The sequence below is a fragment of the Callithrix jacchus genome, chromosome 10, assembly GCF_049354715.1.
Source record: "Callithrix jacchus isolate 240 chromosome 10, calJac240_pri, whole genome shotgun sequence".
NCBI lineage: Eukaryota > Metazoa > Chordata > Mammalia > Primates > Cebidae > Callithrix > Callithrix jacchus.
In genome coordinates this window covers 96,853,981-96,868,435 of record NC_133511.1, presented here as the reverse complement: position 1 = coordinate 96,868,435, position 14,455 = coordinate 96,853,981, and the positions used below count along the sequence as shown (strand labels likewise).

The window sequence follows — 14,455 nt, the reverse complement described above, 5'->3', positions numbered from 1 at the left end:
TGAGACTAAAAGAAAGGGGTAAGCCTGCTATATTTTCTGTAAACTTAGCTGTTTTGTGTTCTGTTTTCCCTTCAGCCTGGCAGATAGTAAGCAGTGAATAAATAAATATTTGTTATACAAATGAAACAATGAACTCTAGCTTATCTCTTAAAGCATCTTTTCAATATTAGAAAAAAGTATTATAAATCATGTTGATTCTAGCAGAGAAACAAGGGAAATATTTAAGTGGTAGATATGAGATGTATAGTTTATTATCAGATTGTCATGAGGCTTTATTTAATTTGTATAGTATTGATATTAAAGAGTAAATTATATTTTCTAAAATTTCACTGAAAAATTAAAATGAAAGTTTTCAAGGAATTGCTGTTAAGTAATATACATTCATGATTAACAAACTAAACCTTATGCATTTAGGATGAAGAGCGAAAACAGCAAGCATATATTTTGTATACCACCTTATCTTCTGTACCACTTTAGTTTCCTACGTATAAGGGCAAATTTTCAGTCCTGAGACTATTTTAAGAGCTCTGTTATAATAGCAGTATCAGTTACTCCCAACAGGAACACTAGATATCTCTGAATACATGATTGGATTCAGGGGAAGATAATAGGGTGAATGACTGTTATAAGTGTCTTTCATTTATAAACATCCAAGAAGTTAGCTATTTAGTTGAAAATTTGGTTATTCAAATAGATATGGTAAGAACCCTCAGTTTTCTCCCTTAGATTATATACATGTCAGTTTCTAGATTTCTCATGACAAGGATTTTGACTACCTTTGTTTATCTGTGTGTTTTTATGTAAAAGTGCCTTCTTTAAAAAAAGCTAAACATACAGAAAAGTGCACACATTGTAAGTGGATAGCTTAATGAATTTTTCGTAAACCAAATATACCAATATAACCAACACCCAGATAGAGTAAAAGAACATTATTAGCACTCAGAAGACACCTTCATGCTTCCTTCCAGTCACTGTGTCTCCTCCCCAACAAGGAGAATCATTGCCTTGACTTTTAATAGCAGAGATTCATTTTTCTTATTTTTGTATTATATATAGAAAATTAAACAGTATAATTTTTTGTGTCTGATTTCCTTTGTTCAACATTGTGTCTTAAGATTTATCCACATAGTTGTAGTTTGTTTTTATTGCTGCATGTAGTTGTGAATATGTAACTGTTATTTATCCATTCTACTATTAGTGGACATTTGCATAGTTTCTATATAATGCTATTATGAACATTCTGGTACATATTTCTTGAGTTGTATACCTACACATTTCTTTTGGTGATATATCTAGGAGCAAAATTACTGGATCAGCAGTATATATATATGTTCAACTTGAAGCAACAATGCCAAACAGTTTTCTAAAATGTTTGTGTCAGGTTATATTTATAGTTGTGAGAGAGTTCTAGTTGCTCCACGTTTCCAACACTCGTTTTTTTACCCCCATCTTTTTCATTTTTCCAATTCTGGTGTGTATAAAGTAGTCATCCGTAATGAATTTACTTTATATTTCCTCAGTGATTAATGAAGTTGAGTACCTTTTCATATGTATATTGGCTGTTTGGTTATTTTCTTCTGTGAAGTTCCTGTACACTTCTTTGGCCCACTTTTCTGTTAGCCTATCTGTCATTTCCTTTGATTTGTAGAAGTTCTTTATGTATTAAAAATATGAGTCTTTCATTGACGATAGTTATTGCAACCAGTTATTCTTCTATGAGTTTGTATTTTCACTCTTAATAGTGCTTTTAATGAACAGAAATTTATATCTTTAAAGTAATCTGGTTTATCATTTATGTTTAGTGCTTTTTAATTTTTGTTTAAGTAAAATTATCTGCTTCAAGAATGTTTTATCTTCTTAGTTTTTCTCTAAAAGTATTTTTACTTTACCTTTTGGGTTTAAAACTTTAGTCTGTATTTCCATATTATGCAGTTTTGCAGTGCTTTTGGACTCTGTATCTGGAGACAGAAAAATGAGGTGGATTTAGGGCAATGACCATAATAATGTACTTGCTACAAAATACTTCCTTAAGAAAACGGTGTGTTTATTCATGTTCACCTTATATGCAGTTTTAATATACTACTTTATTTTTTAGTTTGCCTTTAAGGAGAGTCAACTAGAGTATTAAGGGAGGAATTTTGGGGTGAAGAGGTAAATGTTATGATTATCAATATTTTAAACAATGTAGTATTCATAAATATGATGAAATATATAGTTTTGTAAAACAATCCCCATTACTTCATTTGGGCGTAATCTGTTAAAGCTTAGGATTTTAAATATACCTTTTTTTTTTAATTGAGGGAAAGAAAAATTAGGTTTTAACTTTTGTTACCAAATAAAATAAAATGCTAGCTATTTGAAAATTATTTTTATAAAGTTCTTTTAAATTTTGAGTAAGATTTATTGTGTAAGTTATGAACATTTATGAGGTCTTCATTTATTTTTATTGTTCAAAAATGCTTTCACTATATGTTCTGATTATGGGCTATGATATTGTAGAAAAGTGTTTTTGCATACCCTGATATTTTAGTTTTTATCTTGCCCATAATGTATATTATTAACTTCATGATTATATTACTTAATTTTATATTTATATTTCATAATGAAAGTAATTGCCTATTTAAAAGTGTTTTTTTTTTTGTCTCCCATTACAGTGTTTTTTTTTCTGTCTGAAATAAAGAAAAGTGATTGTAGTAACTCTTCACTAAGCATTTAGATGTTTTTCACTTGTCAATTGCATTTTTTAATTTAAAGCATCAAATTAAGTATTATTTTATCCTGGCTTTTATTTTAATTCATGCATTTAAAAACTGAAATTCAGATAAGAGATAGTTTGAAAATAAATTCAGTATATTATTTATGAGTGGAGCAACACATTAGCATTGGGTTCACAATAGATCATATCGCTTTATTCCATCTTACAAGCTTAGCAGCACAAACAGAATAATCAACATATTATTTGGCTGTCATCTGCTGAACAGAAACCAGAGATCACAAGGAGGTTTTCCCTAGCTGTGGTGATGGCCTTTTTGTTCCAAGCCCCCATCTGGGAGGGCCATGGTGTGTTATCATATGGAACGCGGGGTTTTCTGTAATCTGCTTAGCTGCACTGCAGTTTGAATCTTCATTCCATGTTTGTGTAATTTATAATTTTAATGAGACCATGGCTCTTGTGGGCTTTGAAATATATTAAAAGCTCTTTTGTGCATATGCTTTTGTTCTTGCTTAATAGGCTCAGTGTATTTAAAACTGATGAATTTTTATTCATGAATTTGGATGTCTGGAGATTAACTCAGACTGAGTATCATTGCACTCATCTATTGATGGTTAGAAAGTTTTTTGTTATTATTATTTTGCTTTTGTGTGTGTGTATGTGTAATTTCTGTGTGATACTTGTAACCAGAAAAGGAATAAACTTACATAATTGCAAATGGCTAAAAATAGTAGCATGACTAGGTCATTAAAAAAATTGATTTAAATTTTATTCATCTTATTGATATATTTCAATTTCATCTTTAGCCTCAGTATTTCAGATAGATATTATAAGGGAATAATTATGAAAAAACAACATTTTAAAATGAGTTATTACCTTAAGAACACATGTTTATATTAAGATCATATTCCAGTGTGTGACCAAGATAGACTTTGTGTTTTAGTTGTATCGGTTGTCTGGTCATTCTAAATGAATAATTATCTTTCTTGAATTAAATTATTTTCAGTTTTATTTCTATAATACCCTTTTTATTGAAGGATTTGTAAAGGAATTTTATTGATGATGTGATGAAAAGACTAATAGAAAACAGCCTACAATAATTTATAATGTTGATCTTTTTATTTTGTGAATATTCTGAAGTATACTAAATACCTCAAATCTCTATAGTTATTACTTAAATGTATTTTAAAAATTTGAATATAAACAGTTATAATAACACCATAGATAAAAGTGTATGCCTTTCTAGATCCAGACGTTTTTTGAAGTTGCTATCTATTGAGCTCAGTGAGGGAGTAACACAGACCTCACTAGTCTTTTATGAAATTGCTCGAGACAATTTTTTTAAAAACCTGTATTTATTGTACTAAAGCATTTTGTAACTACATCACATCATTCTTTTTTTATATGTTGATGGTCAGCAGTTTGGCAGGTCTTCTCTTCTCCCACCACTGTCCTTAAACTGAAAATATAAAATAGAAGCTAAAATGATAGGATTTTATACTTTCTATACCAATCTTATCTACCAGATTTGACACTGGAATGTTCGTTCTTCCATAATTAACCCTCTGCTTCAGTATTTTTATTAGTTGCATAATTTCATTTGGCTTAGGAACATATTATTGAAAATATAAGACCTGCTAAAGTGGTGCTTTCCATTAGAAATATAATATGAATCGCATATGTATTTATTTAACTATATTCAAAATATTATCTTTCAATACATAATCAATATAAGCATTAACAAAATACTTTCCCTTTTTTGTATTAAGTCTTCTAAGTCCAATGTGTATTTAATACTTATAGTACATCTCAATTTGGACTAGTCATCTTTCAAGAGGCCACATAAGGCTAGTCCCTTATTGGATAGTATAGTTCTAAAGTATTACACGATTATAACAAAATATCATAACAAAAATGTAATTTTTACATATCCCATTATTTTTCTAGCAATTTCCTAGTCAAGGTAACCAAAGAATATTCATATGCTATGTAGTCGAAATTACATAAGGTTTTTTTATAGCACGGATACCATTGGCTTATATCTTTCTGTGTGATACATAAAGTCTAATGGTGTCACCTGACTTCTGAGTACCTATCAGACATTATACAGATACGTTTAAAGAGATTGTGATGATGAGTCAATAATGACTAATGTAATAAATGTGGAGTGTTCCTCAAAACTTGTGGGCAAATCGAGCTTCCCAAGTAAGCCATATTGCAATACACCAAGGAGCTTAGTTTTACAAGATTCCATGTCAAATATTAGTACTCTTTAAAATATAAAGCTTACAATGTCCTCTCTTCACATCCATGGAGTTATTCTGAACAGGTATTTTTGTAAATGTATATGAATCTCTGTTTTCATATACATTTGCTGAGATAAGCTGGTATAGCTGTCAATGTCATGGGTGGAAGACACTGATTATATAATAACATTTTCTAAATTTCTCTAGGATTCTATGCATTTGAAATGTTATGTACATATTTAAATGTGAGGAGAGATTTCTTCACTGATAACTATTTTAAAAACTTATAGTTAAGAATTATAAAACTTTGAATTATAATTGATTTGAATTGATTCAAATATTTTAAAGTATCATTATAAAATGATCAAGGAATTTATATAAAATACTGTGGGCATATATATTTTATTTAAAATGGTCGCATATAATTGACCTTATCAAGTATGATTTAGAGAAAACTATGTTTATGAAATCTCTAAGTTTTTCACATTGTCTAAATTTCGAGGGATATGACCTAATTTTATGTAATATGATTTTTAGTTATTCTTTGACTCACTGCTGTATTCTTTGACTCACTGACATTTTTATTGACTACTCCCTGTGACTCCTGCATTTAAAGTGTTGGCACAAAATGTTAAACTATTCTTTAAACAATACCTCTAGTTTCTTGGAGATGATAAATCCGTCCATTGATTTCCTAATTTTATTATGTACACAGTCAATTGTAATCCAAGATTACAGCAAACAAGATGTTAATTTCTAGACATAATCTATGTACATTTCAATTACAGAGCATGATTGTTATAGAAGCACAGAATAAAAAGGAATAACATTTGTGCTATCCTCACAGGAGCTGTCAATAAAAGATGTAATAGGGGATTTAGGAATCTGGAAATGGCCAACTAATTTATGTGAATCTATTTTATTTCAGCTAGAAAGACCAAGCTCTTTTTCGTCTGCACTGCATATTGCAGAGCACAGGCTGTCTATACAAAACCAGGCGGCTGCATATGGATAGTCCCTTGATATCATTCACTTGCTGTGTAATCTTATTATGCAAAGTTCTAATCTTCACCTAGAATGAATGCCTCTGGGTCAGAATATAGTCATATCAGGGTTTTTGAGGTCATGTTTTCTGATCCTTAGCTTATTCTTCTAAGTAGGACTGGGATTTAAAGGGTATTCCCCAGATACTAGCAGAGATAGACAGCAGAACCTGCTGCCTTTTTGGAAGACAAGACCAACATGAGGTCCCTGGTAGGATTAAACTTGATTTGTAGCTGTAGGATTTTTTAACAGATGTATTATTGGACAGGGAATAGGGGGCCACCAGCGCAGCAAAATTGAATCACAACTGACATTCTCAGGGAGTTTGCTGCCTGCTAAAACAGCAGCTGCATGTGGATTTGACTTCTTTCAGGTGAAGCGACTTCCAGTCATTTGGAAAGGATGGGATGAAAAGGAACCTTGGTGATAATTTTGATGTCTGCAAGATTTAGTACCAGTGTAATGGGATTATCGGTAACACCTTCACTGCAGAAAAAGCCACCTGGCGCTATAACTGGCAGCAACTGAGAACTAATCCTTTCCCATCTCTTGGATGTCATTCATGAAGCTCAAAGCTATTTGTACCCTGCTAACTGTGATTAATTTTATAAACAACAACAAAAAAAATCAGATGATCAAGGCAAAGAATATGCTCTTTATTATTTATAATATATAAGCTTATTTTAAGCTATATGACTTAAAAATTATGCAAGACATATACAAACTATAAGCTATATGATTCAAAATTTATTAAACTATTCAAATAGAAAAGTTGATTACTGATATCTTGGTTTTTTTAGTTGAATAACAGAGTACTCTTGGTAGCAATTCATATTTGAGATCAAATATTAAATATTTTTATATTCTTTTGGCTATAGAGCTACTATGAAGTTAATCAAAATGTCTAGCTGTAAGGAACTGAAATAATTTGTTTTGTCATATGTTTTACTTGTTTTTGACTTCTTCAGTTGCTACTGATGAAATGTTTTTGATGAATAAACTTAATATAAAATATATAGACATCTGTATTTTTTATAATGAAGGTAATGCTAGCTGAAACTGCTAATGAAAGGGCTTTTGGTGAAAGTATATGATTTTGGTATATAAAAGTATACAGTATGAATACTGAATAACTTATTTTTAAAAATCAGTGGTTCTTAGGTAACTTTTCCTTTAGATGAGGGTTTAGGTGTTTGCTTTAAAATCAGTGTATTAGTTAATGGATTTTTTTAGCTTTTATTTCATCTAAAAACTTTATCAAGTACTTTGGTTAGAGGTGTTAATTATTTTAGTATTTTTCTCTAACACGATCCAGTATAGACTAAGAGAAAATGAAGTGAAATTATCCCATCAGTCACCCAAACAGTATGCCAAGACTAGAAAAGATAATTAGTGTTGTCAGTGTTATGATCTTAGAGTACTTAATTTTAAAATATTTATTCATAGGACTTGATTTTTATCTCATAGCTTTTTTGTTTAGTAGCTTTGTCTTCAAAAAAATAAATTATATAGCTTCAGTCTAAATGTTTTTAAACTTTAAAATTTTAACTAAATGTAAGTGACTAAAGTAATTTCTTGAAATTATAAAAATAATTAAAATATAATTAATTGTATACCTGATGTACACCATTAATGTACTACCACCTCTGTTTATATGTAGTACCCTTATTCTTTTCCATATAAGCTCTTTACTAAAAAATCAGCAAATACAATAAATTTATACAGAGTTCACAGGTTTGGTTTAATTGGTTCTAACCTATTGTATTTCAAATTGTATTTCATAACTTTTACCACATTTTAAATGAATGAATGTTCAGAAAGCCTGCCAGTATTTCTAGTGAACTGCATTATGTTACTTTAAAAAGGACGACTTTTGCCTTGTATTTGTATTTTTGCTGTTTGAAAAAATTTTTATTTTATGATGAAAGAGCTATCCATGAAATAAATGGACTGAAATCTTTTTTCTTATTTTTATGATCAAATCACTTATTTTAAATCTAAAATATTTGGTTTATGTGTAATTTCACATTACTTTAACAGGTAGGCTGTTATCTCAGCATAATTTTCTGTGGTAGTTTATAATATTATACATTTATTTTTTATAGTAGTTTTGCATTCAAAACAGAATTTGTCTGGAAGCTTTTATTAAACCTGTTCAGTATTTACTTTCTCACTTTTTATTCAGGTATTTACTGAACAGCTCTTGAGAGTTAGTATTTTTTCCTTCTCCATTCTGGATGTCATTCTTATTTTATTAGAGATTTTCTTTTGAAAGTCCCAAATAAACTCATCTGAAGTAAATTCAACATAAAACATATAAAATTTTCTTAATGTTATATATTCTTTTCATAAAAATATAGATTATTTGAATTTTAGTATCTGTTGATATAAGAAATTTGGCTTATCTTGAAAAGCTAGATACTAATTTGTAGCAGAGGCAACTCATGTTGTCAGTAAGACTTAAGGGAAGTACTTTTGGAGATAAGAGAGTGGGGTATAGGATGAAATGAGAAGACATTTTTTAGAAAGAATGGTAAGTCAGGTGTAACAAAAGAATAGAATGGGCCTGGGCATGGTGGCATCTGCCTCTGATCCCCAGACACTCGGGAGGCTGTAGTGGGAGGATTCTCTGAGCCCAGGAGTTGGAGGCTACAGTGAACTGTGATTGTGCCATATGCACCCCAGTCAAGGGGACCCAGGGAGACTGTCTTAAAAAGAAAAAGAGTAGGATAAGAATCATATGATTTCTTGATTATTTAAGAGATACACGTTTTTTTCTTTTTTGGTAATTTATAAAACTTGTGTCTGTAAGAGCCATTCATGAACTGTGGCACGGTGAGGGTTAGCCTATGATAATGCTAAGTGATATTCTTTTTAAATTAATATTCTTCCTCTGTTCATACAACTGCTATATTGTTTTGAAATAGATCATTTAGTAGTTGGGGGATTATTGGTGAATAAATATGGTTGTTTTGGTATTTTACTTTTTGGAAGGTGATGCTTTATTTTATTAAAATGATCAACTTCTTATTCTTTTTAAAAACAAGGTGAGTTTCAATTTGGGGTGTATGTAAAAATGTGAACTTCAGAAAATACCAATGGACTAATGAAATACTTTGAAATATTAGCATTATAATGTTTACTTAATGAAAATTTATAGAATTATCCCAAAATTAACATTCACTTTAAGGATAATGAATAGGTAAATTTTGTCAAGTCTCTGAAAATATTGAGTATGTGTCAGTGCTCTTAAAGGACAGAATAAAATCCTTTACTGGACTTCCTTCCTGGAGCTTATTAAAACTATAGACTCTACAACTGTGTTCCCAGAGGGTCTCATTCATTAGCTCTGTGATGCAGGATGAGAATCATAGGAATCGCAGGGAGCCTGGGAATTTGGATTTTTAGTTTTTAATTTTGGTTGTTATTAGGTTTCCATGTTATTTTGATGCTGCAGTCACATTTGAAGCAGTATTCACTGCTTTGAACCTTAAAGTAATGGCAGTTATTTCCTCTGCTAATGAAACAAAATAAACAGGTTTGGTGTCTTTTTCTAATTTTTTTTGAGACTGGGTCTTGCTCTGTTGCCCAGGCTGGAGTGCAATGGTAGGATCATGGCCTACCACAGCCTTAACCTGCTGGTCTCAAGTGATATTTATTGAATGAATGAAGTCACCCTTTTTTCCCCAACTGTTTGTTTCTTAGAAGTTTTATTCTACAAAAAAAGTAGTGCAATATACATTTATATCCACTTCACTTGAATTTAGCAATGAGCATTTGCCACATTAGCTTTCTGTCTTCCTCCATATATATGTGTATGTGTGTATATATATGTGTATCAATTTGTCTTCATTTCTCTGTATACATGATTATTAGCAGAAGTGAACCATATGAAAGGAAGTTGCAGTCATAGCATTTTTCTCAAAATAATTCCATGTTTATCTCCTATGAACAATATCATTCTCCTGCATACTATGATATTGTTAAGAAATTTAACATTGGAACAGTGATATATTTTTATGTACAATATTCATATTTACCCAGTTGTCCCATGTCTTTTATAGCTTTCTGTTTTCTTTTGCTCTGGGATCCAGTTCAAGATTTCATATTGTATTTGGTTGTCATGGCCTTCTATTTTCTTGTAGTTGAAAACAGTACTCTTAATATGATTTTTCCTTTCATTAAATTTATACTTTTTAAGTGTTCGAGCTGGCTGTCTTGTCAAATGTCTGCAATATGGATGTGTCTTTATTGTTCATGATTGGATTTAGGTTACACATTTTTGGCAAGAATAGCACACAGTTGATGATGTATTTGTCATTCCATTGGCAAGAGGCTACATGATATCAATATGCTGCTAAATTTGGTTATTTAGTTAAGATAGTATTTGCCAGATCTTCCCATTGTAAAGATACGTTGTTACCTTTGTAAAAAAAATTATCTACTTTGATACTTTTCAGATATCCTGTTGATCAACAATATTTCACCCAGTGTATTTAATATGTATTAATGGCCCTTGTCTGACTCAGTTATTACACTGGTGATAATTTTATCATTCCTTTTACATTTATTAGCTGTCATGTTTTGGTAAAGAACTTTCCCTGTCCCCAACATGTGCATCTTTAAAATTTTTCATTTTTAATTTAATGTATCATTTTTTACTGTTACTATTCTTAGGCTCATATTGTCCTAAATTTGGCCATTGGATGACCCCTCCTAATGGTTCCTTTGTTTCCATCAGTCTTTGAGTACTGACTGTTCTGGTCTGGTGGAGAATGATACTTAGAAACTAAAAATGTGGGCACTAAGTGTGCTAATAATTACTGCAGTGTCATTTTTTTCCTACATGGCCTTTTCAAAGTGGATAGAGCTAGGATGACTTTTTTTTATAGGCAGTCAGACAAATATATACATTTATTTATTTAAATAAATTTGTTTTGACAACTCAAGTTCATTCTTTTATTTTTTTTGAGACAGAGTTTCATTCACTCTTTTTACCCAGGCTGGAGTGCAGTGGCACGATCTCGGCTCACTGCAACCTCTGCCTCCTGGGTTCAAGCAGTTTTCCTGCCTCAGCCTCCCTAGTAGCTGGGACTACAGGTGTCCACCACCACACCCAGCTAATTTTTGTATTTTTAGTAGAGACAGGGTTCACCATGTTGACCAGGATAGTCTTGATCTCTTGACCTCGTGATCCACCTGCCTCGGCCTCCCAAAGTGCTCGGATTACAGGAACTCAAGTTCATTCTTAATCTCCCATTCCATATTTGTTTATTCTTTTTCTCACAGTGAGAGACCTAATAATCAACAACTTATATATTTGCTCACTTTTACTGATGTATACATACAATACTACAAGTAACAATAAACCTACTAAGATACATTCTAGATTCGCTTCCATTTTTTTCTTTTATGTTTAGTTAGTATGTAATAATTGTATGTATTAATGGGATACAGTGAATTTGTTACATGTATATAGTATATAATGATCAAATCAGGGTAATTAGCATATCTGTCACCTCAAATACTTATCATTTCTTTATACTGTGAACATTAAAGATCTTCTTGTAGCTTTTTGAAAATATGCAATACATTAACCAGGCATGGTAGCTCACACCTGTAATCGCAGCACTTTAGGAGGTTTAGGTAGGTGGATCACGAGTTCAGGAGTTCAAGACCAACCTTGCCAACATGGTGAAACCCTGTCTCTACTAAAAATACAAAAAATTAGCCAGGTGTGGTGGTGCATGCCCGTAATCCCAGCTACTCAGGAGGCTGAAACAGGAGTATCACTTGAACTCCAGGAGGCGGTGATTGTGGTGAGCAGAGATCGAACCATTGCACACTAGCCTGGGCGACAGAGCAAGACCCTGTCTCAAGAAAAAAAAAGAAAATATACAGTAAATTCCGGCTAACCTTGTTCACCCAACAGTGTTACAGAAGGCAGGAACTCATTCCTCCCATCTAGCTGTAATTTTGTATCCATTAACCAATTTCTCCTTTCCCCTCCTACCTCCCCTTTCAAGCCTCTGATACCCATAATTTTACACTATACTTCCATAGGCCCAGTATTTTTTTAAGCACCCACAGATGAGTGAGAACATAAGGTGTTTTTCTTACTGTGCCAGATTTATTTCTCTTAACATAATGTGCCCTAGGGTAATTCATGTTGCCTTTATGACAGGATTCCATTCTCTTTGTGGCTGAATAGTATTCCATTGTGTATATATAGCATGTTTTGTTTATCCATTCATCTGTTGATGGACATTATGGTTGATTTTGTGTCTTAGCTGTTGTGAATAGTGGCTAAGCTGCAATAAACATGGGGATGCAGTTATCCCTTTGATATACTGATTTCCTTTCTTTTGGAATAATACCCAGTAGTGAGATTGCTGGAATTATTTTGTGATTCTGTTTTGAGTTTTTAAAGAAACCTCTACACTGTTTTCAATAGTGACTGTACTAATTTATATTCCTATGAACAGGGTGTATGAATTTTCTTTTCTCTGCATTTTGCCAGCACTTACTTTGTCTTTTTTCATAATAATCAGTCTAACTGGGGTAAGATGATACCTGATTGTGATTTTGACTTGCATCTCCCTGAAGATAATGACGTTGAGCTCTCTCTGTATATAGATTTGTTGGCCATTTGTATGTTTTCTTTTGAAAAATATCTATTCAGATCATTTGCCCACTTTTTAATTGGGTTATTTGGGTTTTTTGCTGTTGTTTAAGTTCCTTATATATTCTGGATATTAATTCATGTCAGATGCACAGTTTGCAAATGTTTTCTTCCATTCAACATGTTGTCTCTTTACTTTGTTATTTTTATTGCTGTGTAAAAAACTTTTCAGTTTAAGTCCCATTTCTCTATTTTTGTTTTTTCTTGCCTGTTCTTTTGATTTCTTAGCCATAAAATCTTTGCCTAGACCAATGTCTTGAAGTGTTTCCCCTATAGTATTGTAGTTTGGTCTTATTTATAAGTCTTTAATTTATTTTAAGTTGATTTTTATATATGGTGAGAGATATGGGGACTAGTTTTGTCCTTCTGCATGTTGTTATCCAAATATTCTAGCATGTTTATGGAAGAGATGTTCTTTATCCAGTGTATGTTCCTGACACCTTGTCAAAAAACAATTGGCTCTAAAAGCATGGATTTATTTCTGAGTTCTCTATTCTGTCCCATTGGTCTGTGTGTTTTTATACCAATACCATGTTGTTTTAGTTACTATAACTTTATAGTGTATTTTAAAGTCAGGTACTGTAATACCTCCAGCTTTATTCATTTTGTTCAATATTGCTTTGGTTATTTGGGGTCTTTTGTGGTTCGGTATGAATTTTAGGATTGTTTTCTAATTCTGTGAAAAATGACTTTGGTATATTGATAGGGATCGCATTGAATCTTTAGATCACATTGGGTAGTGTGGTCATTTTAACAATATTAATTCTTCTAATTCATGAGTATGGGCTGTCTATTTTTATTTTTTGGTTCTCTTCAATTCTTTAATCAGTGATTTTATAGTTTTCATTGTAGGGATCTTTTACCTTCTTGGGTAAATTTATTCCTAGGTATATTTTTAATATTTTATAGCTATTTTAAATGGGATTGTTTTATTGATCCCATTGATTACTTATTGAGCTAGATCACTCTTGGTATATAAAGTGCTACTAATTTTTGCATGCTGACTTTGTATCCTGCAACTTTACTGAATTCATTTATCAGTTCTAAAAGTATTTTTGGTGAAGTCCTTGGGTTTTTCTATATATAAGATCATGACATCCATAACGAGGATAGTGACTTCCTCTTTTCCAATTCAGATGCCCTTTATTCCTTTATTTTGCCTAATTGCTATGGCTGGAACCTCCGTTACTATGTTGAATAACAGTGGTGGAAGTAAGTATTTGTGTCTTGTTCCAGATCTTAGAGGACAGACTTTCAGCTTTTCCCGCATTAAGTATGATAGTAGCTGTGGGTTTCTCATATATTGCCTTTTATTGTTTTTTTGTTTGTTGTTTGTTTGTTTTTTTGAGCTGGAGTTTCGCTCTTGTTACGCAGGCTGGAGTGCAATGACACGATCTTGACTCACCGCAACCTCCGCCTCCTGGGTTCAGGCAATTCTCCTGCCTCAGCCTCCTGAGTAGCTGGGATTACAGGCATGTGCCACCATGCCCAGCTAATTTTTTGTATTTTTAGTAGAGACAGGGTTTCACCACGTTGACCAGGATAGTCTCGATCTCTTGACCTCGTGATCCACCTGCCTCAGCCTCCCAAAGTGCTGGGATTACAGGCTTGAGCCAGCCTTTTATTGTTTTAAGGTATGTTTCTTCTTTGCCTAATTTCCTGAGAGTTTGTATAATGAAGCGATATTGAAATTTATCAAATGTTTTTTCTGCATCTATTGAGATCATTGTATGGGTTTTGTTCTTCATTCTGTATCACACTGATTGACTG

The 14,455-nt window shown here is 32.0% G+C and overlaps 1 protein-coding gene across 25 annotated transcripts in view; it reads left to right on the top strand.

Annotated features, from left to right (window-relative positions):
* Window positions 1-14,455, top strand: part of IMMP1L (inner mitochondrial membrane peptidase subunit 1) — a 70,463-nt gene that overhangs the window by 23,518 nt on the left and 32,490 nt on the right. For 5 of the 25 annotated variants that reach the window (XM_078340794.1, XM_078340787.1, XM_078340793.1 and 2 more), the window contains one exon: window positions 6,377-14,319. The exons of the other annotated variants lie outside the window; for them this stretch is intronic. The gene's annotated coding sequence lies outside the window, so the exon portion shown is untranslated. The remainder of the gene's footprint in view (window positions 1-6,376; window positions 14,320-14,455) is intronic. 25 annotated transcript variants of the gene reach the window in all.